The sequence below is a fragment of the Pteropus alecto genome, unplaced genomic scaffold, assembly GCF_000325575.1.
Source record: "Pteropus alecto unplaced genomic scaffold, ASM32557v1 scaffold11, whole genome shotgun sequence".
Taxonomy (NCBI): domain Eukaryota; kingdom Metazoa; phylum Chordata; class Mammalia; order Chiroptera; family Pteropodidae; genus Pteropus; species Pteropus alecto.
The window spans coordinates 8,163,825-8,190,290 of record NW_006431956.1 but is presented as its reverse complement, the minus strand read 5'-3'; the positions used below and the strand labels follow the sequence as shown (position 1 = coordinate 8,190,290).

General features: G+C 39.7%; 1 long non-coding RNA gene across 2 annotated transcripts in view; it reads left to right on the top strand.

Annotated features, from left to right (window-relative positions):
* Positions 1-26,466, top strand: part of LOC107195323 — a 435,673-nt gene that overhangs the window by 139,695 nt on the left and 269,512 nt on the right. For both annotated transcript variants that reach the window (XR_003044793.1, XR_003044794.1), the window contains one exon: positions 21,326-21,426. This is a non-coding gene — a long non-coding RNA (uncharacterized LOC107195323). The remainder of the gene's footprint in view (positions 1-21,325; positions 21,427-26,466) is intronic.

Below are 26,466 nucleotides of genomic sequence, written 5' to 3'. Positions count from 1 at the left end.
TGTGTTTACTGTCTTTCTCTCTGGTAGGCATGCATGTTTTATTAAAGCCAAGGATTTGTTTTGTTCACTGCCTGAATTTCCAGGGTATAGAAAGGTACCCAACGTATTAAGCCCTTATTAACCATTCGTCGAGTGAATACATGAAAGATTCGGAGTCAGGGAGAGGACTAGTATCCAAGTTAATGTCTAATTTGACGTCCTGCGATATCTGATTACCAGAACGCATTTGGCTGAACTGACTGCTCTGACTGCAGCTGTTTGAGAGTTGTTCACTTGTGAGAAAGGGGTCACCCTTCCAGTCCGACCAGGAGCACCCCCTCGCAAGGCAAACCCGAGGAAAGGGCGTGTGGGACATTTGCGTGTTTCTTTCTGGCCCCTTTGCACTGTGTGGCTCCCACCTCACCCGCCTTTCTTTTTTCATACCCACACTCTAGATTACTTTTTGGCACAAGTTTCTTAGGTACCTCAAAAGTCGGAACTCAGTCATCTTCAATATTTAGGGGTCAAGGAAAAAAAAAATTTTTTTTTTTTGTCAGAAAAAAATAATGCGAGGGGGAGAGAGAGAGATGGAGAAAAAAATAAAATGTAACATTTGAGAAATCTGGGTGAGGAGCCCTAGGAGTCTTTATGCTAATTTTAACAACTTCTGCGTATTCTGAAATCACTTCCAAATAAAATTTAAAAAGAATAACTTGAGACATCTGTACTCCTACCACCTCCTCTAACCCTCGCAGCCAATTGGGTCTCAAGTCCTCCTGCTTCTAGTCTGTCGTCTGGCTTCGGACCCGCCGCCTCAGTTCGTTGCCCTCCGACTGTCCCCCACTTACTGTTCCCGCTGCTCTCATACCCTCTCCCCTAGAATCTCGCAACCGTCTCCGGAGCTGGCCTCCTGAGGCAGTCACTCCGGGCTGCCGGCCACTCCACGTATGGCCACCTGCGTCCTTGGCCCGAAATACAGATCTCATCATATCGCCCTTCTTCCACCCAGAAGCCCGTGCTGTCTCCTTCCAGCGTACAGGACAAAGTGCCAGCCTCACGATTGAGGCCTTGACGGGCCTACCCAATTCACCCCAGACGCTGTGCTCCTCCCCACCAGAGTGCATCTCGTTGGGCTCCCTGCCATTCCGAGCACGCACCCACGTGTTCTGTTCTCTTTACCGTCTCTCCCAGCTCTTACTATGGCAGGACTTCACATTCCACCTCCGCTGGAGGTCTTAGAGGTGCCTCAGCCCGCAGAGACTTTCTTCCGAGGGTGGCGTGTCTGCAGGGACTGTGCGGTACGCCTCTGTTACAGAGTTTACGTCCTCGGCTTCACCTTTGGGCTGTGAGAAAGATTGACTTGTTCATCTCTCTCTCCCCTAATTGAGAACACCTCTACAGCCTTCCATAGAAAACTAGGAAATGTTTGCCGAATCGAACCGATTTCATTGTGATTCCTGTTATTACCACCCTAGTAGATGTTTCCACAGAGCCCTTGTCCATCAAACTGTTTCATTTCAATCATATTCATTTTTACTGTAACTTTCAAAAGACCCAATCAGCTAAATTCGCCCATATGATCCTCTGATTAGCAAAGGCACAGAAATGACCACCTCTTCAAGAAAATTGTGTGGTGGTGTAAGTCGATGAACAATTATGTTCAAAGTTTAGAAACGTTCTCCTACTGTTGAAATCATGTTTTTTTTCTTTTATCCTTAAATAGAGGTGCTTATGCCAGTTTCTGTCTTGAAAAAGCCTACTCTAAAATATTGTCACAGCACCCTTTCCACAGGACCTGCAATGTACACCAGCATAGCTGGGGACTGGCTAGTTTCAAAGTCAAAGAAAAACCCTTTATGAAATTTTGCCCGTTGACTATTTTATTTTAATGTAATATATTTTGTCACAGATTACAATCGCTGGCATCAGATATTGGAATATGTCTTTTTCGAAGGTTGAAAAAGAAAAGTATACAGTGATTTCTAAAATCTTTTTATTACTTTTCCTGGCTGTGGAGATTTTCTGTTCCCTAAAATATGTCTGAGTGATATTAATTTAAAGAGATCTCGAAGCAATATGACACAGAATAATTCCTGACATTCGTGCTTTCTGGTTAAGTGCTTCAGTATTTCAAGGATGAAATATTCTAGAATGTTCTTCTATAAGCACATGTACGTGGCTTGATTTTGTGAATTCTTCCTCATTACAAATGCGAGTTAGTATTGCTCTCATCTCTTCCTTTAATCTGTTTTATGATCTGTTACGACAGCTTTTGTGAATTAAAAATTTATCGTATTTTAAAATCCATTGACGTATTTAGTGAAAGTCCATTTGTTTTTACTCTTCCTTGAGCGTATTATTTTCTCTTGAGATTAGTGGTATTTTTTTCTAACGCATTTATGAATTCCGCATTAAATTCCTGGGAAAATCCATTTTTATTGTGTTGACCTCAGGAGACCCAATATTTCATTTTTCCCACTTCTTTGGGGTCTAATTTTCAAACTTAAGGGTCATTTAACTTAATTTTGCTTTTGGATTTGTCATGGATAACTAGATTCATAGGAATTTTTAATTACTCACAAAGCGTAACCCTCTTCAGTCCTCTTGGTATTTTAAAGATTCTAGGAGTCATTGTAACTAGTTTCCATATGTGGTCTTGATAATATTCCTTAGTGTGTAAACTTCTGTTTTTTTGCCGCTGCGTTTCTCCTCCCAGAAGGAGTCAGTAGTGCCAAACACTGACCAGACGTCAATAGAGGCACTTTGTTCAAGTCTGTGGGAGCTGAGACAGCCCATCAAGGACCAACCACAAACACTTGCTGCTGACCGTGTCCCTGGATTTCTGCAGTCTAGGGGACTTCTGTGCTTTCTGAGTCCTTGAATTGTACAGAGATATCTCAAGGACCCATTCTGGGTTTAAGACACACCTCTTACAGAGATACCTTGAATATACGTGGAATAACTACACCCCAGAACTCCCTTATAATTACTCCCTTATAATTAGCTTGTTTCTCTGTTCATACCCCCCATTCCACTTTCCTTCCCAATTATGCTTGAACCATTTTTGCTGGAGGATTTTGAGTAATTTGGTAGCTGCATCACAGTCATGATAGGAAAGGTCCTCATATGTGTTCAGACCACTTCAGTTCTTATCTGCTTGCCCTTGTGGGAGCACGTGCCACCTGTGAATTTGAACTCGTTCTCACCCTGCTACTTGTCCCAGGGTAATAACCGATTTCTGTTAATGACCCAGCAGCATATTTTAATACCAAAGATAATATATTTATTACCATATTTTAATATATTTATTACCCTATTTTAATACCAAAGATAATATATTTATCTTGCCAGTGTGAAAATTTCTAAGATATCGCTGTACGTCCCAGAAATTATATGCAACCATTCTTATTAAATAAACACACATGATACTGTTCTCAACAGCACTTGTCACTCTGGTTCTTTCACAGACGTTGCTCATTACGAAGCAATCTAATTATCCCTGTGTATTTCTGCTCTGGACTTACCACTACCTGACAGGCTTGGCTCGCCAGCGTTCCAGCAATCCCTACTCTTTGCTACGTAAACTTTTGAGCCAGCTTGGCTTTTTAAGAATAGCTCACCCTAGGCACAGACGAAGCCCTTCTCCAAGTTCTGAGCCTGCTTACTCCCGAGCGAAAGCTCAACCTTCTCACCGAGGAACTGTGCCAAGTGCCACCTCCAGACATTCATAATTATGATCATAACACCATCGTCCTCGTCTCAGATCTCAATGACTTTTGAGTCTTCTGTCTTCCCAGACTCCATATTCAGCCATCCACTAAGCCTAACTTCAAATGTGTAGCTGAAAAAGCACCACGATGGGAATGGGGCACATAGGTTCTAATTAACTGGGGATCTCTGCCGTGCCCAAGTTCATCTTCATGCTACAAACATGATTCGCTGTCCAGACCACAGATTCTCAGACCTTTTCTCCCAGGCTCCACCCCTCCCCGCTGGCCGGCTCCACCTCCTGTTAGATGAACACACTGCTTGCTTCGAGTGCTCAGAGAAACATGATTCAAGTTTGGGCAGTTTCCAAGATAAACTGTTTACATAAATGCTGTTAGGTCACAGGTGCAATCTCACATTAATCAGTTCTAATCCTGAGATGCTTTGTAGTAAAACACGAAGTTCTTAGGGAAGAAGCCGAGATAAACTTTCTTCCATTTTCAGAAAAGTGACAGGCTTCCCATTGACTTTGCTTTAGATGAGTAGATGGTGATTTTACTTAAATTGCATACAAAGTTTTGGACTTATTAGCTAACATTTATTTAATCACCTGCTAGATTAGGACTTTCCATGTCGTATTCATGTATTGCTTCTATGGCCTTTATGGCTTCATCACTGAAATATTGGTGGGGTGGATATTCTTCCTTCGTGATTACCTTATAAGTCATTCCTTCCTATTTGTTTCTATGTTTTCTCTCCCCACACAATTGTTATAACAATTCTGAGCTTTTATCTTCAATTTTTAATAACCTAATTGAGCAATGTGGCATAAAAATGAGAGAAGACTTTAGATAGTTTTGTATATACATTTATAGAACTAGGTATATAATATGTAGAACTCAGTAAGTCTTGGTATGTGATGGAGCCAACAGAAAATATGAGTTTTAGTATTTTTCACTTATTCTTGCTGAATTGAGTTATTCTGGGTACTGAGAAATCTTTCTCTCTTCTGGAAAAAGGCAATTAATACGACCTTCTCTGTTCAAAAATTATGTTTAAGTAGAGAATTCTAGTAAAGCATTCTTTGATTGCTAGTATACAGAAGGTGTTTCTCACTTTGGAGTAATATGACCTTGAAAATGAGTTTGTAAATGGATTTGTTTAAAATGCACAAAGAACTACTGATAGGAATGTAAATCAGTAAGCCATTTGCCAATACCTGGTAAAGTTGAAATATGCGTGGCCCGTGGCCCATCATTTCCTCCATTAGCCACAAGGAAGCTTTCTCCCAAATGTGCACTGTTGAGTAGGTAAGAAAATAACATTAAAAACTAACAGATCTTGAACATTGCTATTTGTTCCCGGTACTTCACATCCATAATTGTATTACAACTTCCCACTTTACGAAACTCTTGCATTATAAGTTTGAGTTGATTTTGAAGAAACTGCTCATTATTATAAATTTTTCTTATTTTAAATATTTATGCTTAACTGCATTTTTAGAAATCTTAGTTAATTGGATAAAATTTATAAAAGTGTTCACTCTAAAGGTGATGAGGTTGCCCTGACATTAGCATGACTAGCCCTAAGGTGTTTCATGTTTCAGAGAGTTTTGCTTTATGGTCCTAAATAAAGGTAAACAATTACAGTACACAGGAATAAATATAATAAAAAATTGTGTCATATCTATATGAAAAAGGTACAAATTATATTCGATAGAAACAAGGGTTAAAATAAATGGAAACACATACCAAGTTGAATATATGCAGGTAAAAATATGAGTTCTCTTCAAATTAATACGTATTTTATTTGCATAAAATGACCGTGGTCTTATTTGCTAGATCTTAAAAAGTTTTATGAAAAAGAAGAAAGTATGAAAATATTTTTTTTTTTAGCATTAGAAAAAGAATATTGGCAGATGAGTAACTCAACCAGATACTAAAGTTGTTCCAAAGTTATAATAATTGAAAGTGTAATAGTGATTCGGTCATAGATTTAATGTGGTTTTCTTGGCTGCATTCTGGCCTAGCGACTCAAGCTTGTCCTTCACTTCGTGTTCTTTCCTTATTTCATTCTGCTTCCTTTTCATTTCTACCTGCTTCACAACCATTTTCCTCCCTGCCCCCATTACTTTTATCTTATTAAATATTTTCTCTCTTATTTTATAGTCATTACTTTTTTCGAGGGGACACATCAAAGGTTGTTTGCTTCCATTTTCTATCATAAATCTTTCAAATGTGTTTTCCCTTTTCATCTCAGTGCAATGTTCTAGTTTTTCTATTGCAAATTCTTTTCATAGGTTTTATTTTTTTTTCGTTTTCTCAATTGCGGCGGAAGAATATCAACAGAGCGGCACTTCTGCTCACAGATTTCTTCGCGTGTGAATCCTCCTATAGGATCGTATGTTTGGTGATTTTTTGAGGGAAATTTTTAGTAACAGCAACAAAAACAAGTGGGAGAGACCCAGAGCCATGGGAATTCTTGGAAATAAAATTTTCTCTGTAGGGCTAGCTCTGCGTTTTACTAGAAATCCCTTTTTATAGCCAATTTCGAGTTTTATTTGGTTTCCATGCCAGGTATGCAGGATAACTGTGTTCCAGCATATGAATTTTATTGAGAATCCTTTTGGAGCACAGAGAAGTTTTATCTCATGAATAATCTTTTACTTCAGATATGTTAAAGTCAGTGCTACACAAACATCAGAGTCAGTTATTGACCATGACTAACTATATAGTAAGCACTTCTTCAATTGATATGAGATATAAACTATCGAATGTTTAATCCATCAACAACCCGTAAGATAAATATTATACTCTCCTTTCACAGAAAAGCAAAATGTGTTTTCAAGAAGAGAATGAGAATACGATATACTGACTTACTTAGGTTCATTCTGTAAAAACAAACACATTGAATTTTCAATGAAAAGAACGTAACTCTACAAATTCCCAAAGAAGTCATTTAATTTACGTTCTTAGTCAGGGTCTGCATTTCTTCTCCAGCACCCCTGCCAAGTGTTTATTTCACATAAAACCTCCCACTGGCAGGGAGCATTTTGTCTTCTCGGCCACCCTATTAATCTGTGAACAGATCAGAGGCAGATTTCTCACTCATAAGTTACAGGGTTCCACCTCCACAGACTTTGGAAATCGAGTGTAGACTCACTCTCAAGTCACTACCCTAAAGTTATTAATTTGAAAAACGATGACACCTCCTTCTCCAGAAATGAATTCACTAAGAAAACTTCAGTGTGTATGTGGGCTGCAGTCATGTAGGAAGAAGGGGCAGGATAGTGGTTAGTTGTTGGCAGTTTTAGGGGCCACGGTGGCCTCCTAGAAGCTAATGACGTTGAACTTCCTCTCCTCGGCAAAGCCTCTGAAGACACGGGAGGGACAGCGTTGGAGAAGTGTGACCAGATGCTCTGGTGTCAGCAAGTTGGGTTGCTCAAAGCCTCTTTGCCTGTCATTATTGAGCCTCCGATTCTTTCCTAGGTCAACACATTCTTGATACGTTCTGCTGTCGTCTATAACACTCAAGTATGGTTTAGGTTTTAGTTTCTTTTTTTTTTTCCTTTCTTTTTTTTTTTTTTTTAAGCCACATCATTTCTCCATAGCACCCTACCCAGATCCATTTCACTTTACTCCTTTTCAGTCCGCAGTGACTCCCTTCGGAGCTTCATAACATATTTGCACCTTTACTGAACACTCCCCTTTGCCAAGGGACGTCTCCTCTGTCTTAAATAGTTTAACATTTATAAGACAGATTAGACAGACATTTAGACGTCTTGGCCGGTGAGCTCCCCAACTTCAGACACTTTAGAACAATCACATTTAGTTTGTGATTTTATGATTTCTGAAGCAGAGAGATCCTCGAGGGTAGTTGTTAAGTCTGATAATTCTCTTTCCCAAAGCCGGAGCTTTGTGCTCCACTCGACCCACATTTGTTAAATGAAGCAGTAGTTTGTAGTCAGTTCTGTGTCTTGATATTTGAATTGTGGTTTTGCGGGGGAGGGTTGTTTTCACTGAGGTGGTAAATAAAGTCTGTTACTAGAAACATGACTGATATGATCTCCTGACAGGAAAAAGAGCGGAGAATGGCTATAAGTTTCATGGTGGCATGTGTGTGCGTGTGTGGTATGGGGGGAGAGAAATCTGATAAGGGAGGAAGACTCACAGCAGTAAGAGGTATCAACAAGGAAACAACAGAATTAACTCACATGAGATGAAAACCTCCATGAGTAAAGTCATGTGGCACAGGACAGAGAAGAGGTGTCTGATCCTGCAAGGGCCAGTGAGACAGGCAGCCGTGCAAACCTCTACCAACTGAATGCTTATGAAAATAACAAAGACGTGGAAAAGGAGATTGTGGTAGGTGGATGACAAAGTAAGAAACAGAATGAGCCAATGTCCATCTAAGGAAATCTCAGCGAGAAACACACAGGGCAGGAGATGAACAGAGCAAGAAGGAAATTGGAAATGCAGATAGAAATGAAGACAATATCACAATCCAATGAAGACTGGTGAAATGTACTAGAGGATAATACCCCAATGAAAAGAATGGATGTGAATTTTAATCATTTGCTTTGGAACGAAAGATCCAGTAAAAATGAAGGTCTCAGAAATGAAAGTAGATAGTTCTGTGAAACCCAGCAATGTATATATTGCAATATATATGTATTAAGACAAGGTGAAAATCGATCCATTTTCCAATAACAAGACTAAAAAAGTAGCCTCGGTCATTATATATTTCATGAAAATGGAAAATGGCATCCTTTTCTGTGGCACAGCCAAGTCCTCCTGCAGTGACAACTGCAAGGTCATTGATGGGTTTAGTGGCAGCTAGTCCACTTTGGGGGCCTTCGGGGCGATCTGGCATTGGTTTAAATTTTTTTACATTTAAAATTATCAGGACTGATAAAAAAAAAAACAAACAACTTACTTTTGAAGTTGAATTGCCACTGTCCTCTATATAAATCTGTAACTACCTCTCACACTTCTTCGTGTGTTTGTTTTGGGGTTTTTTATTTCCCCCTCCCCCCCCCTCTTTCTCTCTCTTGGATCATTCCTCTTTTCCAGTAGAACTTCCTTAAGCCTCTCTGCCAATACATGATATTCTTCCCTGCTCCAAACATTTCAAAGATAGAGTCCTACTCTGAAATCTTTTCCGACACCACCCAAGTCTAATAACTGGGAGCGCTCGAGCAGTTCTTTGTCCCTTAACATGCTTCCCAGTGTTCTGTGTAATCACTTTGTGCAAGTATGTGGCACTTCACCCGGAAGCACATTTTATTCCCAGTACCTGCCTGTGACATTCGAGTTCTCTAGAAATTAGGGAAATCAATGTACCACTTAAAAAAATCATACAGAATGTTGGAACAGGGAGGGAATTTTAGATGTAATCTAGCCCAGCTTATGAAATATTTGTTAACAGCTCCAAGGGACTCATCCACAACTAGGAATATAAACAATTAGGGCTTCTACAGAAACCCTAGAGTAAGAAAAATTTCAGGATTCCCCCAAGGATGAAAGCGAAGCTAAGTGCGCTAATTTGGACAGATGCTTGAACAGCATCTCCAACACAAGCAGGCACAAATGCAGGGCTGTGTTGATTCAATACAGTAGATGAGACTTCAAACAGAGACATTTATCAAGCATAGCATCATGATTAAGATATGCCCAAGGTATCGGAGAGCTGATACTGGGTTCCAGAAATACAAGAAATCAAAATCCAGCTCAGAGAGAAAAATCACCATCCACATGAATAGTCAGTCAGATTTCTTCTTCCAAAGCTAGAGCTTAATATGCTTGGTGCTCACAATGTTACTGGCCAGATATATCACTGAATTGGTTTATAAAACGACTTAAGAACAAAATAAAACCCAGTTTGAATTAAATATTCTTGCTAAAATCCTAGTAGAGATCTGGCCTAAGAATTTTTTTTAAAATTTATTCAAAGGACTGAGCCCTCCAATGCAGGAATTCTTTCGTGAGTGCTCCCAAGGGCTTAGCATGGAGAAGTTATCAGTTGACAAGAACCGGCTCTTCTAGCTTTCAACTGAGGACCTGTAAGGCAGTGGTTCCCTGGGTGGTGACATTACTCTTTATGTGGCATTTTGGAAATTTGTGAAGAGTTTCTGCTTGTCGAATGATAGCAGACGCTCTTGGCATTTAGTGGGTGGGAGCTAGTTCTAGACAATCAAGAAGTATTTCGTGCCCAGTATTTTTGTACAATTTTAACTGCAGTGTCTTTTTCAAGATTCAGCTACCATGTAAATTGAGAGAAGACCATATATTGTTTTACTTGAAATATTACCCGGCGAGCGTCAATGGCAGTACCCCTTGTGATATTCGAGCCACCAGTACCTGTCACCTCTCTCATTCTGCATTTGTAGTTTTCACAGTCATGGAGAATCTATGTATAGGGGCAGGTACCTGTTTCATCATGTCTTCTAATGTAGTCACACCTGAGCATGTATATATTTACATGTAGAAGTTATATTCTCTTTTTTACAATGAGGGCACCACACTGATTTTTCTGAACTTATATATACACAAATGTAGTCTTTGTAAATTCCATTTCAGAATGACAAGAGAGATATTAAAACTTTGTTATAGAGAGAGACCATTGGGTCTAATAGGGATGAGGTGGAAAGAGCGTGACCTTGGAGGTCATAACTGAGCTTTAGATTGGTCTCTGCCACTTAACCAGTGTTGTGAATTTAAGGAAGTTACTTCTTTATGTCACTTTTTCCTCGTCTGCAAAATAGGGATAATAGCGACCCTTTCATAGCCGTTTTGATTTATGTAACTTCCCGATACATAGCAGATGCCTAATATTTGCTGTTTCTCTTTTCTCCCTTCATTCAGCAAGTATTTATTGACCACCTGCTTTGGGCAGGCATCAGTTTAGGTGCTGGTATACAAAGCAGCGAACAAAAGAAACAGAATCTCCGGTCTAATGAAGGTTACATTCAAGTGGTGGGACATCACGTAGTGTCACGATTTCATATGACTTCCGTTGCTCTTACCACATTTTATGATAGTTCATTAAAGGTATGACAGTCTGTGTGACAGATTATATGCTTCTGCAGGCACGAGTCATGTTTACTCACTTCCATATCTTCAACTTAGCATAGTCTTTTGCTCATTGTAGACTTAAATAGTTTTCAGTTGGATTGGATTATCAGATATGAAAACTTTGAACATCGGAAGTTCTACGAGCGAAAATTAAGTTATCATAGTGTTGCGCGTTCGCCACCCAGAGTCAAATCGCCTTCCATCACCATATATTTGAACACACAAAGCAATAAACATAGGACATATTGTTGAATTGTACACTGGAAACCTATATAATTTTTTAACCAATGTCACCCCAATATATTTAATTAAAATATTAAAATAGCAAAAAAAACTTGTTTAAATAGTAAAAAACAACAACAACAACAACAAAAAAAACCACCTCTAATGGATGTAGTGAAGATTCTGTGCCTGATGCCATGGCGTCTTTTTCTTTTTTTTTTTTTTTAATTTTATTAGTTTCCAGTGTATAGTACATTGGTTAGACATTTGTATAGCTTATAAAACTGTCCCCCTAATTGTTCTTTCTCTCCTCTGGCTCTCCACCTAGCCATGACATTAATGCTAACTGCATTCCCTATACCGTGTGCCATGGTGTTTCTTGGTGGCTCAGCTTTTCTTCAGTGCTTAGTTCCACCTTAGACGGGGTAGGATGATGCCCCACCCTGGACTTACTGTGGCGATGCCCTTCCAGTGAGGCGAGGAGTTTATGGAGCCGGGGGTACTTGTTCAATCTGAGCCTGCACAGTTCCCCTTCTGGTCCGTGTTTAGTTCTGTGTTTGATTCCGAGAACTACGCAGGCTTCTTTCCCAGGTCTGTCCTGCTGTTGGTGCACACACCCCCAGGCCCAAAGGGTGGCCAAGGGAGGATTCTTTGAGAGGATGCGGATGAAACTGACATCTGAGTTAGGGCACTTGCATGCCTGTGCGTGAGGTTCCTGCGGTGCCGGTGGCAAGTCCAGGGTTCTGAGGTGGAGTTCTGAGGAATTCCAGAACCAAAATGGAAACTTTATAAAGGTGGATAGAAATAATTTCTTTAATGGTTATCATGATTTGTAACTTTAAGTATTTTCATGTATGATAGTGGGCCTCCGTGTTTAATTGGGTCCCACAAATATTAGAGATGGTTCTGCTTCTGGTTCTTCTCTTCTGAGTAAGAACACATACAAGTGTGTACGTATTTATTGGAAAGATGCTGCTTACAGAACTTCCTTGACCTTGATTCTAGTAGGTAGGAATTAAAAAAAATGTTTACATGTCAGTAAGAGTGTTATTTCTTTTTGTGTTATTAAACATTTTTTCCCATTAGATTGTATATGGTATTCCAAATTTCAATATGATTATTACATATATTTTTCTTTTCCTCCTCAGAATGAAAAAATTCCCATATATGTATATATGTGTGTATATGTACGTGTGTGTGTGTGTGTGTGTGTGTGGCTCTAATCTAGATCTAGGTAGTCTGTGTCTTGGCCACCATAACAATATATTTTGTGGCTAAAGATATCCTTAATATTATTCAGGTTTTCCATTTGAATTTCTAAAATGGTTATAAAACTATTTTTTTAAAGGAAGATAGTATATACATTTGTATTTTTTCATATACCCTCTCCTAGAATATTTTCATTGTTTTACATGCAACCTAATTATGAAACAAAGTTCCTACCTGGCTAATTGATGGCATTTACAATTTTTACATAATTGTTAAAATATATTGATGTATAATGGTATAATTTGTTCTGGTCTTTGTGTATTTTCTAAAGATATTTTCCATGATACATTTTTAATAGAATAATTTTATTCCTTCTTATTTGTATGACGGATTCTCTTTTTTGGAATAGGCTCATAGTTTAAAAATATATATATCAATTTGTTCATTTTATATATAACATAGTATATTAACATCTATTCCTACATATGCAGTTATCATTAATACTTCACAATTTTTAGTTTTAATAGATTAATTAGTCTATTTTAACAAATTTCTAGCATTCTGTATTAATGTACTCAAATTACTGTACTTGATTATCATTTTTAAAGGCCTTGGTCATGAAATTCATGTTATAATCTTAGCCATTTAGTATTTTGCATGTTGCTGCTTTCATATGAATTAATATCCTCATCTGACTGTTCTCTGCCTAATGTAGTCAAACCTGTCCTTCAAGATACAGCTCACATATTACCTCTGTCATAACTTTAACATTCATTTATTTAGTAATTCAACAAAATTTATCCAGTGGCTTGTTATGTTACATGCACAGTTCTAAGTGCTGGTGATACAACAGAGAATAAAAACAAACCCTCTCTGTGTCCAAGGAGGAGAGATATTAATCTGGTAATCACACTTTCCCGTGACTAATATCAAACTGAGAAAGCAGCTCAGAAGTAAAGGAGCAGGGCAGTGTGAGAAAGTTAGTGGGGGAGAATGTTTGGACCAGTCCTAGATCTCACACGGTAGGAGCAGACCAACAGTCTGACAGTGAAGACCAACACATCTCTGGCAGATCGCTTGCAAGGATAAGTGCAATAACTCCTCCTGTTTCTATACTCAGGCTTCTTTGTGCTATGACTGTGCTACTTATACTGTGAAGGGTGCAGTCTGTGTCTCTTCTGCTTGAATCTGGGCTGGGCTTTTGACTTGCTTTGGCCAAGGGAGTGTGGCGGGCGTGGCATTCTGTGAGTTCCAGTATGTAGGCTTCAAGAGGTTCTACAGCTCTTAACTCTCATTCTCTTGGACCATTGCCTGCTCGTTAACACTGAAGGAGGTCTGGTCTGGCCTATTGAAGGAAAAGGCCACATGGGAGAAAAGGAGGCTCCCAGCCAACAGCCAAAACCATCTACTAGTCATGTAAATAAGGTCCTTAAACCTAGCCCTATTTAGTCATATGCTGCCAGGTGACTGGAGCCCCATGGGTGACTTCAGGTGACACTAGCAAAAAGCCACCCAGATAACCTTAATCTAAAAGGCTGAGACACAGAATTGTGAGCAAATAAATGATTGTCATTTTAAGCCACAAATCTTGGAGTGGTTTGTTACTCTACAACAGATAATGCAAACATCAGCATTGTACATTTACGGCGCTTTTAAATTGAGGTCTCTTAACTCTGAGAATGCATACTTGAGCGGTTGTCAAGATCTTGAAAATTTCACATATATTTTTGTTTCTGTTTTGATGATAAGGTGACAATATTTTATGAATTTATCTTTGATATGGAAAAATTACTCTGTGAATAAAAATATACAACCATTTTCAGTGGTAATTGATTCACATAAAAATATATTTTTGTTGAATAAGAATTGGTTTCTTTCTTTTAATTTTATTTTAAAAACTTGTTGATTTTTAAAAAATGAATTAATATATATAACATCTTAAACCGTGGTATATAAATGTTCAGTGAATAGAGCCATAATTATTATTAGTAGTAGTATTCATTTTATAAATATATTGAGTGCCTACTCCATGTAAGGCCTGCTCTAGAAAGATAGAACCAATTATATTCTTCCAGTTTTATTGATTTATAATTTGACACATAAAAGTTGTATGTAATTAAGATACACAACATGATGTTCGTACATTGTACATTGTGAAACAGTTACCTCAGTCAAGCTAGTTAACATATGTATTAACTCACAGTTCCTGTATTTTGTTTTTGTGGTAAGAATACTGAAGTTCAGTTCTATTAAGAAATTTCAATTATAAAATATGGTATCATTAACTATATTTACTATGCTGTGCATTAGATTTCCAGAATTTATTCGTTCTGCATAACTAAATCTTTGTACCCTTTGACCAACATCTCCCCATTTCTCCACCTCCTGTGCCCCTGGAAAATTCTGGAAAATCTCTGATCTCTGACCTTTCTGATCTCTGCTTTCATGAGTTCGACTATTTTGGATTTCAAAATAGAGATTATGCAGTATTTGTCTTTCTGAGTCTCACTTGTTACTTAGCATATCCTCCACGATTCATCCATGTTGTTGCAAATGGCAGTATTTCCTTTTAAGGTTGAGACGGATGGATGGATGGATGGATGATCGATCGATCTACCTATGCTTTATCCATTCATCTGTTGCTGGACACTTAGGTTGTTTCCATATCTTGGCTCTTATGAATAATGCTGCAATGAACATGGGAGTGTAAGTGTCTCTTCGAGATTCCGATTTCATTTCCTTTGGATATATACCCAGAAGGAGGATTGCTGGATTGTGTGATACTCCTGTTTTTGGCACTGTGAGGCACGGCCATACTGTTGTCTACTTGCTGTACCTCCTTACATTCCCGTGAGCAGTGTGCAAGAGCCCTTCTCCTCCACATCCTCGCCGACGCTTGTTATCTCTTGTCTTTTTAATAATAGCCGTTCTGAAAGGTGCGAAGTAATCATTTCATTATGGTTTCAGTTTGCATTTCCCTGGTGACTGACGAGGGATATTGAAAAGATATTGAGCATCTTTTCATGGGCCTATTGGCCATTTGTATGTCTTTTGGGGGGAAATATCTATTGCAGTTTGCTACATCCTCGCCGACGCTTGTTATCTCTTGTCTTTTTAATAATAGCCGTTCTGAAAGGTGCGAAGTAATCATTTCATTATGGTTTCAGTTTGCATTTCCCTGGTGACTGACGAGGGATATTGAAAAGATATTGAGCATCTTTTCATGGGCCTATTGGCCATTTGTATGTCTTTTTGGGGGAAATATCTATTCCAATTTGCCCATTTTTAAATCAGGTTATTTGTTTTTTCTGTTATTGAGTTGAATTCCTTATATATTTCGATATCAGCTTCTTATCACATATATGGTTTGCAGATATTTTCTCTCATTTCATAGTTTTTCTCTTCACTCTTCTGATTGTTTCCCTTGCTGAGCAGAAGCTTTTAGTTTGGTGCAATCCCACTTGTCTATTTTTGCTTTTGTATCCTGTGCTTTTGGGGTCATAGCCACAAAATCGTTATCCAGACCAATGTTAAGAAGCTGTTTACCTCTGTTTTCTTCTACAGTTTCTGACAGATCTTATGTTTAAGTCCATTTTGAGTTAATTTCTGAATATGGTGTGAGATAAAGGTCCAATTTTATTCTTCACGTGGGTATTTCCCCCAAACCATTTATTCAGGAGACTCTCATTTCCACATTATGTATTTTTGGAAACCTTGTTAAAGATCAGTTGACCATAGATGTGTGGATTTATTTCTGGCTGCCTGTTCTGTTCCATCTGTATATGTGTCTGTTTTTATGCCAATACCATACTGTTTTAATTACTGTAGTTTTTATATATTTTGAAATCAGGGAGTATAATGCCTCTAGCTTTGTTCTTGCTCAAAATTATTTTGAGTATTTCAGGTTTTTGTGGTTCCCAATCAATTTTAGAATTGTTTCTATTTCTGTGAAAAATGCCATTGATATTTCGATAGGAATCGTAAGAGTATAGATCACTTTAAGTAGTGTAAACATTTGAACAATATTAATTCTTCCAATCCATGAACGTGGAGTATCTTTCCATTTATTTGTATCTTCAATTTTTCATCATCATTTTATATCTTTCAGTGTACAGATCTTTCATCTCCATGGTTAAATATTTTATTCCTTTTGATGCTATTGTAAACAAGATTATGTCCTTAATTCATTTTTCAGGTCATTAGCAAAGGGTTTAAAAATGCTGCGGTAAAGAGTATTTTTAATTTTGCTTAGCTGATCCTTTCATGGATTCATTTGACCATGGTTCCCATAAGACTCACTGTTGAAATGTGGCACCCTGGGAATGCTGCACTCTACGGTGTGTTACACCTGTATGCACCTGCCCCCGTTATTTCTCTGGCCTTTATTTTCTCTCTCCTTGGCAAAAGATTTCTGGACTCCATTCCCCGCCTCTGTTTCCTGCTCCCTCTGGTCATTTGTTTTGTGTGTTATACTCTCATAGAGTGAAACTCAAGTAGATTGCCTTGTTGTTTTTGCAATTCTTCAAATATTCTTCATTGTGTGCAAGTTCTGTCTCTCCAGTTAGACCATTCCTCCCCCCAGAAAGTGTCAGCACAGTGCTGATGGTAGGGACTTAACAAATGCTTGCTAATTAGAAGAGCTTTTCATTCACTTAACACATGTTTATTATGTGACCGCTAAGTGTTAGACACTCTTATTCGTGCTTATAACATATCGGTGAGGAAGTGAACATAGGTCTATTCCCTCACGAAGTTTATTTTCTAGTGGTGGAGCCAAATAATAAATATTGTACATAATAAAGAAATCGACAGTAATTTATTTGCACACCATGTCTTTATTAAGATATAGTTACATATAACATTGTGTAAGTTTAGGGTATACAATGTGTTGATTTGATACATTTATGTATTGCAATATCATTACCGCTGTAGCTTTAGCTACCACCTCTCATGTCACATAGTTATCATTTCATTTTTGTGGTGAGAACATTTAAGATCTAGTCTCTTAGAAATCTCAAGTAAACATTTTTCCAAAGACGATGTCCACATGGCCAACAGGTACATGAAAAGATGCTCAACATCACTAATCATCAGGGAAATGCAAATCAAAGTCACAATGAGATATCACCTCACCCCTGTTAGACTGGCTGTCATCAAAAAAGATGAGATAACTGGCATTAGTGAGGGTGTGGAGAAAAGGCAACCCTAGTACACAGTTGGTGGAACGTAAATTACTTCAGCCACTATGGAAAACAGTATAGAGGTTCCTCAAAATAAAATTAAGTGAAAACACAACCACCATATGATCCAGCAATCTCACTCCTGGTACATATCCAAAGGAAATGAACACAGGATATCAGAAAGATATCTGCACTCCCAAATTTATTGCTGCATTATTCCACAATAGCCAAGATATGGGAAGAACCCAAATGCCTGTCAACCAATGATTGGATAAAGATGTGGTATTTATATACAATGGAATATCATTCAGCCAGGAAAAATGGAGAAATCCTGCCATTTGTCACAAATAGATGGACCTTGAGGGTACTATGTTTCTGAGATAAGCCAGATAAGACAAATATTGTGTGATATCACTTAGACGTGGAATCTAAAAAAGAGAATAGAAAGGTGATTACCAGAGACTGGGGGGTGGGGAAATTGGGGATATGTTGTGAAAGATATAAACTTGCAACTAGAAGACAAATTCTAGAGACCTAATGCATAGCATACCGATGAGACAAATATTCCTCCTATTTCTCTGATTGACACTGGCTCCCATTTTAGGTCTTGCCTTGCTGTTCCACGACCTCATAGACTAAGGCCTGTTCCATGCCTTATGAGTGCTCTGTTCAGTTTGTAGTTTTAGATTTGAAAATGTGACTAGCACATCCCCACATGGAAACAGAAAGACTAAATGTCTCTGATCACCACCAAAATACCAGACTTCAGCACTCTCTTTAGTGCAATATGTGCTAACAAATGTTTTCTGTTAAATGAATACAAAGAATGGATGTAAGTAGATTTATCAAGAAAAAAGCAATAGGATTTCTGTAGAAGTTGGATGTAGCTGACTAAATTGTAAACTTTTTGTAACAGAGAGCTGTCAAATGATCATTGTAACTACACGGAGCTTGGATTCTCACTGAAGAGGAGCATGAAAAAGGAGGGGGAAAAAAAATAACGACAAATCCATGCAGCACAACATGTGATTGATCAAATAGTTTTAAGTCTAATTTAAAAAATTATGCTGAGCAACTCTGTGCCATCCCTGCTGGTTAAAATATTTGCTTTTCTGAAATAAGGTAATATGTTTAAAATGTTGGACCAGCTGACCGCTCAGTGCCTACCTCTGAAAATTAGTCCAAAATTTCACTTTGGAATTACATTTTCACCTTTTGGTTTTTAGAAAGTGAAAGAGAAAGAAAGGAAAAAAAAAAAGAATATTTGATAAAATATTTTTCACCTAATATTGTCTAAGCAAAGGCAGAGAATGGAAGCATGGCAGGGCTGTGATGATGGGACCCAGGGAGCTGACAAGAAACAGTCCGAAGAAAAACTAAGCTTAAAATAGTGGGTGCAGGGAAAAGACCGGAGAGAAAAATCACAAACAAAAGTAGGAAAAGTATGTGTAAATGGAAAGAGACTCATTGAAATAGAGAACACTTAATAGAGCTCTCTTGAAGGAATGGGTTTCTTATTTTGTGCCTGCCTCTAAGAATCTTTTCGCTGAAAAGTCCTAAAAGAACAAAGGAATGGCATTTGTGAAAAGCATCCTGAGGGTTTTTTTCTGAAGGATATTGCCAGAAAAATCCAAGATGCTATTAGAGATTGTACAGTTTACAAAAATCAATGCCAAAGGAGCTAGCCACGTGCACAAAAAAAAACCCAGCTTTTTTGTAACTTATGGATAACCACAAATTCAGCCACATTTCCAGCTGTCACCATCAGGTTTGCAAAGGTGGTTACAAATCACTCTGCCGGTAGAAATTGTCACTTAAAGGTTAGACGAGCAGGATCATCTTGTCATAGGACATGTATAAGCTAAGTCAGTGGACGTGTCCCCTTTGCTCACCCTTCTATTTTACAGACTTTGTCTCAGATTTTCGTTTTTTTAAACATAGGGGGAATTCTGTACATCTAGTTATAGTTTTCTGGCTTCAAGTTAAGAAGCGGTGCTTAGATTTGGAGCAGCAGTGGGTATGAAGCTTTTAGAAGTTTGATTTAAATAAGGTGAACAGATGCTTGAGTTTTACTTCTGATGCAGTCAGGTGAAAGGCCCTTCAGAGGGCTGGCTTCTGGCTGGGGAGAAGGCAGACACATGGCCCTAAGGGGCCAGAATCTAAAGTGCCAGGAACTTTTGACCAGAGACTGGCTGGGAGCCCTAGGGCCTCACGACTGACCACTTGGCTGAGCAGCCTCGGGCTTGAAGATCAAGGGCATTCAGGCTTCTCACTGCCACGGATTCCCACAGCTCCTGCTCCGTGATCTCTTTGCAGGCCTCCCACACTCCCCAGATGCCACTGTCACAACACAGCACAGCAGTCCCTCTCTGTGTTTGCTCTTCCCCAAACCCCAGAACCGTGGCGACACCACATCCGGTATACACCCCCCCTTCACCTGCCCCTGACACTGTATTCCCTCCTCTCTCACCTTTGTTCAGCTCAGGGGTCAACTCTGCAAACTCTGCTTCTTCTTGTCCTTTAAAATGAAGTCCTTGGACTAAGAAGCCACTGTATCGATCTGTAGGAGGCAGAAGAAGGCTGGGGGTTCAATATCCCGACATTCACACCTCTCTGCAGCCACTGGTGCTTCAGAGAATGTGACACTTACAACCGGGAGTTAGGAAGTTTGGATTGTCCTCTAATAATTTGGTTACAACCTGGCTTTGCGATTGGTGAAAAGTCACTAAGGTTGTCTCATCCCTTTCAACTAGAAAATTCTGCAGTCCCCAGTTGGTCCTCACATCCAAGTTCTGCGCCCTCCATGCTCCTGACATTACCTTGTTACAGAAGTGGACTTGTCGCAGAATAGGGACCTGCCCTGGGCTCACCTGTTCACCAGCTGGTTTATTCACCTCCCTGGTAGTCAGCAGGTGGACCCATTTTTCTCTCCACAGTCTTCAGTCAGTCGTTTCATTAATAGTTTTTTAAGTGCAAACTATGTGTTAGACCTTATTTCTGGTCTAACTTAAATTATAAACGATAAGCGAAGTAGTCGTATTCATTAATAAAATAATAAGCAAAATCGTCGCTTATTAATGTTAATAAGCAAAATTGTTGTATTTTCCGTCCTTACAGTGTTTACAGTCTAGCGTGAGACATATAATAAAGAAGAAAAATGCTAAAGATTATAAAATGCAAAAATGCTCCGAATGAATCCAACCCATTAGAAATCCATCCTTATTCCCGTCTTGTTCTCCGAAGCTCGAGCCGCAGATCTTGCGTTTGAGACCTGGAAACCACATTTGCTCAGCTGTGATCTTCGAATGACTATTTAAGAATCAGAAGTGTGTATGAAGGCTGAGCAGGGCAGTCGACATCTCTTAGGCTTCCCGAACGTTCGAAACATATTCCGCGTAGCATCCTCTTTAGAAATAGGGACGGGCCTGTAATTCTCTCGTTTTTTTCTTTCACACCGCAAAATGCATCGATCAGTCAGGCATCGCGTTTATTTTGTTTCCGCGGTACATACATTCCAGGTTTCCAGTCTCTGGAAACTCTGGGAAATAAATTCTAAGTTGGCACCTTCAGAGGCCATCATTAACTCCCAGGGAGAGAGAAGAAAGGAAAAAAAAGCTGAGGAAGCAGGACAGCAGCTGGCACCAATGGGCGAGAGCCCAGCAGCACCCAAGGGCGCTCCGAGGAGCTGGTGTGCACAGCACTTTACGTCCGCTAGTCCCCGACTGTCGTAAATTCTTGGTGAAAAGGCCGAGCTTGGTTTTCAGTCTGCTGTTGGGTCTCTAGTGGCCGGCAGCCTTGCCGGAATCGTTCCAGAGAGTTCCGGGGCCTCTTCAAGGTGGGCACATTTCTGGAAAATTAGATGATCTAACCCTGTTTTGTTGTTACGGGCTGTTGAGGCTGGAGCTTTTGAAGTCTAGCTCTCATCTCCTTGTTTCTCTCCCAATTCCTCTACAGCATGTTTGATGATTTCCCCCAAGGTCACAACGGAGACGTGGAAGGCAAGCTTTCTGGCTCGAGGTGCCATGGGCCGTGTGACGGCGGCGCCCACAACTTTGGTAAGTCCTTCCTGATAATTAAGAGGGTGTCGGGAAGTGGGGGCAGGCCCCGGAGTTGGAGCCCCGATGCGCTTCTCGGCGTCTCCCACGGTGCTCTGCAGTCAAGTCAAGCTGCTGTTCATTACAGAACAAGGATGCCGCGTCCTGGGAAGCGGTTCTCAGCCCTGTCCCCCGTGGATGAGGATGCACAGATCACAGATAGCACAGCTGAGGTGCATGGTTGCTTATCGCTCCACAGCCTGTAGAGCTGGCAGGCGAGCTCTCGGGGATGACAACGTGGGTTCTCTGTCAGATCGTGTTAAAGCTCCGAGAGCAGATCTTGGGGTGGTTTCAGACTCCTTCGGATGTCTGAGCCCTGAAAGTTACGGGGTGCGGGATTATAGGAAATAGGGCCGAGTGCACTGGGGACAAAATGGAACAATGTAAGATGTGTGTGCTCTGTGAACTCATAGCCCAGGTGGACGCGAGAACACGCAAGCTGAACCTGGTCAGACCCCAGGTTTTTACTCCACTCACTACTTATTTGTTGATTTAATTCTCGTTATTGTTTGTTATCAGACCGATGGTTGTAGGCACTAAACACTGGAGAAAATTTAGGGAAGAAAAACTTAAATGAGAGATTCTTATACACAAATTCGTTACATTTTTTTTTTTCTTTCCGTGAATCAGAAGGAGACCACCATGACTTGATGTTCTGGGGAAAAAAAGATAACCACAATCTGGCTCTCAGGATGTATATTTTGGAGTTATTGCTACTGAATCGATTATGAGTAAATTTGTCCTCAGAAGTCTGTAGTAATCTAGAGGAGGGTCCGTTTGAACTTTTTCTTATTTTTCTTAGGCTCTAAATAGTTTGCTAAAAATCTAAATGATTTGTTAAGTACCCGCTAATAGCAAGAGTGAAAACCTGCTTAAGATTCCCAGTTTTCTAAGCACAGGAGACTCGGCTTTGTGTGTCATTTGCGAGCTGTTTACCCAAATATCTTACATGTCGATTGCCAATCTTTGAAAAGACATTGATCAGTCTTTGAAAAGATAAATGAAACGCCAGTCTCCTTCCCTTACCTTCTTTCTTTACCATCTTCTGTTCCCCTTCGTGGTCATTAGCCAAACCCCAGAGCTTCTCAGAAGACAGTTTGAAAACCACCCAGTAGTTTCCAAATTTCTCAACACGTGTTGCAGTTTGCATTTAAAATGCAGTTTATACACGTTACAACCTATTGATCTGTTAACCGGAAGACGTCAGAGGCCGTTCATACTAATTTATAGCCGTCATTAGACTGTCGCCGAGTGCAGGGGTCGTGGATAGCCTGCTCCCCGTGGCATTGCCTGTGCCTTGCACACACTGGTAGCGGCGTTACTGTTATGTTAGTAACAGCGATTATAGCAGTAAGACTTACACACTTTTGGGTACATCCTAAACACTTGACACACATTAACACTTAATGTTCAACCACCAGTGGAGCCAGAACTGTTATTACCCCCACTGATAAATGAGGAAACCCAGGCATTGTGAGGTTGAGTGACTTTTTGAAGGTCAGTAAGGGAAAGGATAGGATTCAAGACCGGGCAGCCTGGCTTCCAGACTTGTGCCCTTAATTGTTACAATATACAGCCTCCCGGAGCGTGAAAATCAAGTGGCACAACTTACGAGAAAATTTTATTTGATCTCAGCTCTTCCCCAACTGGTCCCCTATTTGCATGACACTTTTATGCCTTTCCTAGAGCTTCTGCATATTTTACCTTATAATCAAGTTTTCAGATGGCCAGGTTCTAAATCACTACAAACCTTTCCCTTTTTCCAAGGTCCATGCTTTGCATTACCCATAAGTCAGGCCCAGGTTTTTACTTATTTGATTGGGATGAGGCTGATGTCAGTAGCTGACAGGCTGAAGGCTTTATTTACTTGTCTCCTCAGGTGGAGGACATCAGGTAGATTTTTAGCTGGCTTGTTCTCTACCCTCTAAAGTTTAATTGGCACACAAAAAAATAATCAGCTTTAATGAGCAAGTCGTACAGCTACTCTTAGCCCTTTTTATTTAATGTTATACCTGCGCTCAAACTATTATGGCCGATGTTTTATTAAAAAAAAAAAAACAAAAAAAAACACAATACTGGAGTCTGAAATCCTATAAAAAGCAAAATTCAAAATTGTTTCTTTGTCACTGTGGGGCCCTCTCTAACTGCTCTCTCTCCCAGTAATAATGGAAAGTGTTTGAATCGCTCAAAAATATGTAGTGGGGTCACAAATTTACTCACACTGTGATTCGAATGTGCAAAGATAATGTAGCCTCTATATTTCCATATATCTGATCTTTCTTATCAAGTGTCTACCTGTTGAGTAGAGCAGAAAAACAAAAACCAACCAAACCAAACAAAAAGAGCTTGGCTTAGTCTGACATGAAATGAGGTGAGACAAAATACTTTTATTTGTTTCTTTAGATTTAACTTGCTTCTTTGGACAACTGCCGAATGTTCCAGATTCCTTTATGTTCTCCTTGTTCCCTTCCTTGATTGCAGTCAGGAGTGTGGGACAGGGAGCACAGGACTTTGTGGAGTTGGGAGGGGTGGGTGTGATAAATGGTGTGAACCTAGCTCTACTGAGGTTTGGCTCAGCCAGTTCTGATACTAGGTAATCCGTTGATACCTGTTACTGACATCTTTGGTGGATATACTCTTAGTATATGGTTTTCCAAGGTTTCGGGGCTTTAGAAAACCCTCTCTGATGACCCAGCCTCGCCTTGGCTTTCATAGGATTTGAAGACTCCTCTGAGTCAGGGCCACCAATTTACCATGTGGCCCCTCGTTTAAGCCTCTGCTGTGGGATTACCTTACCCTGACCTTGGTGGGCTGCATAACAGGTCCCCTGCCTTTTGCCTTGATACTCAGTCCACACAGGAAGCGAAGATCCAGCCACTGGCAAAGTGTTTACTTTTTCTGGCCACGCCCACTGGAGTATGTTGGGGCCATCCGTACCAAGGCTTTCCACAAATAGGTAACTGGAAGAGAGCCCCTCGGCTTTCTGTGTGCCCCTCAACCTGTGCAGCTGACCTGCTCTTGCTGGAGTTTCCAGCCTGCCACTCTTACTGAGGTGGTTTTTCTTGATTTTCCTCTCCATATACAACTGGGGTGGAGGGAGACATTTTTACCTTCTTCTTTAGGCCTGGGTGGGATAGCCCCCTAAATCCTATCCTCCTCCTTCCAAGATTACAACTTCTCTCCCTCCATCCCCGAAACTAAACTGCTAGACTGACTTGGAAGAGAGAGAAACCAGCTGAATGAAAAGGAAACTTGGAGAGGAAGATAATTAAAAGTAACGCTCCAGTTACAAATGTGTTTTAACTAATCGAGGTATTTAAATATCTTTTTTTTCGTGAGTATTTGCGATCAAAATTACATTGATTCTGAAAACACATGGCAACTAGTGAAAATGGTCGTTATTTAAAAACTTAGGAAACAGTATGCTTATCCACTCTTAACAAGGGGGTCAGATGTATGGTGACGGAAGATTTGACTTTGGTGAACACACAGTGCGATATACATATGACTTATTGGATTGTACCCGTGCAACATAATTTTATTAACCAATGTCACCGCAATAAATTTAATTAAAAATAAAATATAAATGGCTATTATTAAAGTAACTTTATAGTAGCAAAAAAGAAACAATACAGCTTTATTTTAATTAAAAATGACAAGTTGGCATGATTTATTCTCCATACCTTTAAATTGTAAAATGTTAGAACTATGATAGGAAGAAACTAATGCTTATTGACTGCCTAGTATGCTGAGTACCTTTAGACAGTTACATATATTATCTCATTTAATCCTGTTAAAAACTTACAATCAGACTTTTTAAACAAATTTATTTGTTAGCATCTGTAAAATGTTTAAATAATTATTTCATGAGGCAACCATCAAGAAGACAATAGAGTAGTCTCAAAGAATGTTTTAGAAATAGGGATTTGAAAAGAAAGAAAAGGAATGTATCAGAACAGTTGCCAAATTAGGTACACTATTAGTTCATTTTCTACACCTTACCAATTTCAGAGGTTAACATTTAATCGTGCCTGGTAGGGATTACCTGTGTTTTTGTTAGTTACGGGTTAATTCTGCAATACATGGTAACAACAAAGTACATTTTCAGCAGGGCTATCGTAAAATGCTCCAACGTAATGTTAAAGTTAGGTACTCATCGTTTTGGCAATTTTTAGTTTGGAATTATATTTTATTTCAGACTTTGCTATGAGTTGCGTAACGATCCCTCCATTTCATTATAAAGACGCAAGCACATGAAGAAGACAGATAACCTGACCCATGGTTGACCACTCTCAGGAAACATTTTTTCATGGATCTTTTCTGGATCATCTTTTCAAAGATATCTGCATAGTGAACCGTCTTGGGAGACAGAGATGACGTCTCCTTCCAGAGCAAAAGTTGAACCATTTGTTTGCTGACCATTATAAAAGATTGGAGTGTCCTAGGCTCAGCGTTCCTCTTCCAAAGCTCAGCCCACTGCATCTGCAGGTATCTCTTGGCCATTTTTGCGCTGCCCTATAGGAACTAGAGGTCAGGGAACTGGACAAGAACATGAGGATCTGTGGCCATTTCCTTTGCTGTTGGTAGAACACTGTCCTTTGTCAGTGGCCTGGGAGTCTCCTGTCCTTTGCCAGCATCCTTGGAACTATGGCCGGTTAACTTATTAGCTTGCACGTCAGGTAAAATCTCAAATCCTCCACAGTTCCCGACCATCGCTGGTGGTCAGAACTAGGACTGAGAGTTCTAAACTGTGTTCCTTCCACTTCACTGCGACCAGCCTCGACTTCCTGCCTCTGTCTCTCCTTTCCCAGTCTAGTACCTCCAGAGATTCTGGGCGACTCATTTCCCCCTGATTACAGAAGACTTATCATTCACCAAGACAGGCTTCTCACCACCAAGCCTCTGAAAACTGTCCCTCCCATCTGCCTTACTGGCTTCTCTTTACTCTAGAGGAAAATAATAATAATAAAAATAATGAAGGCTGATGATAACTCTTATTGT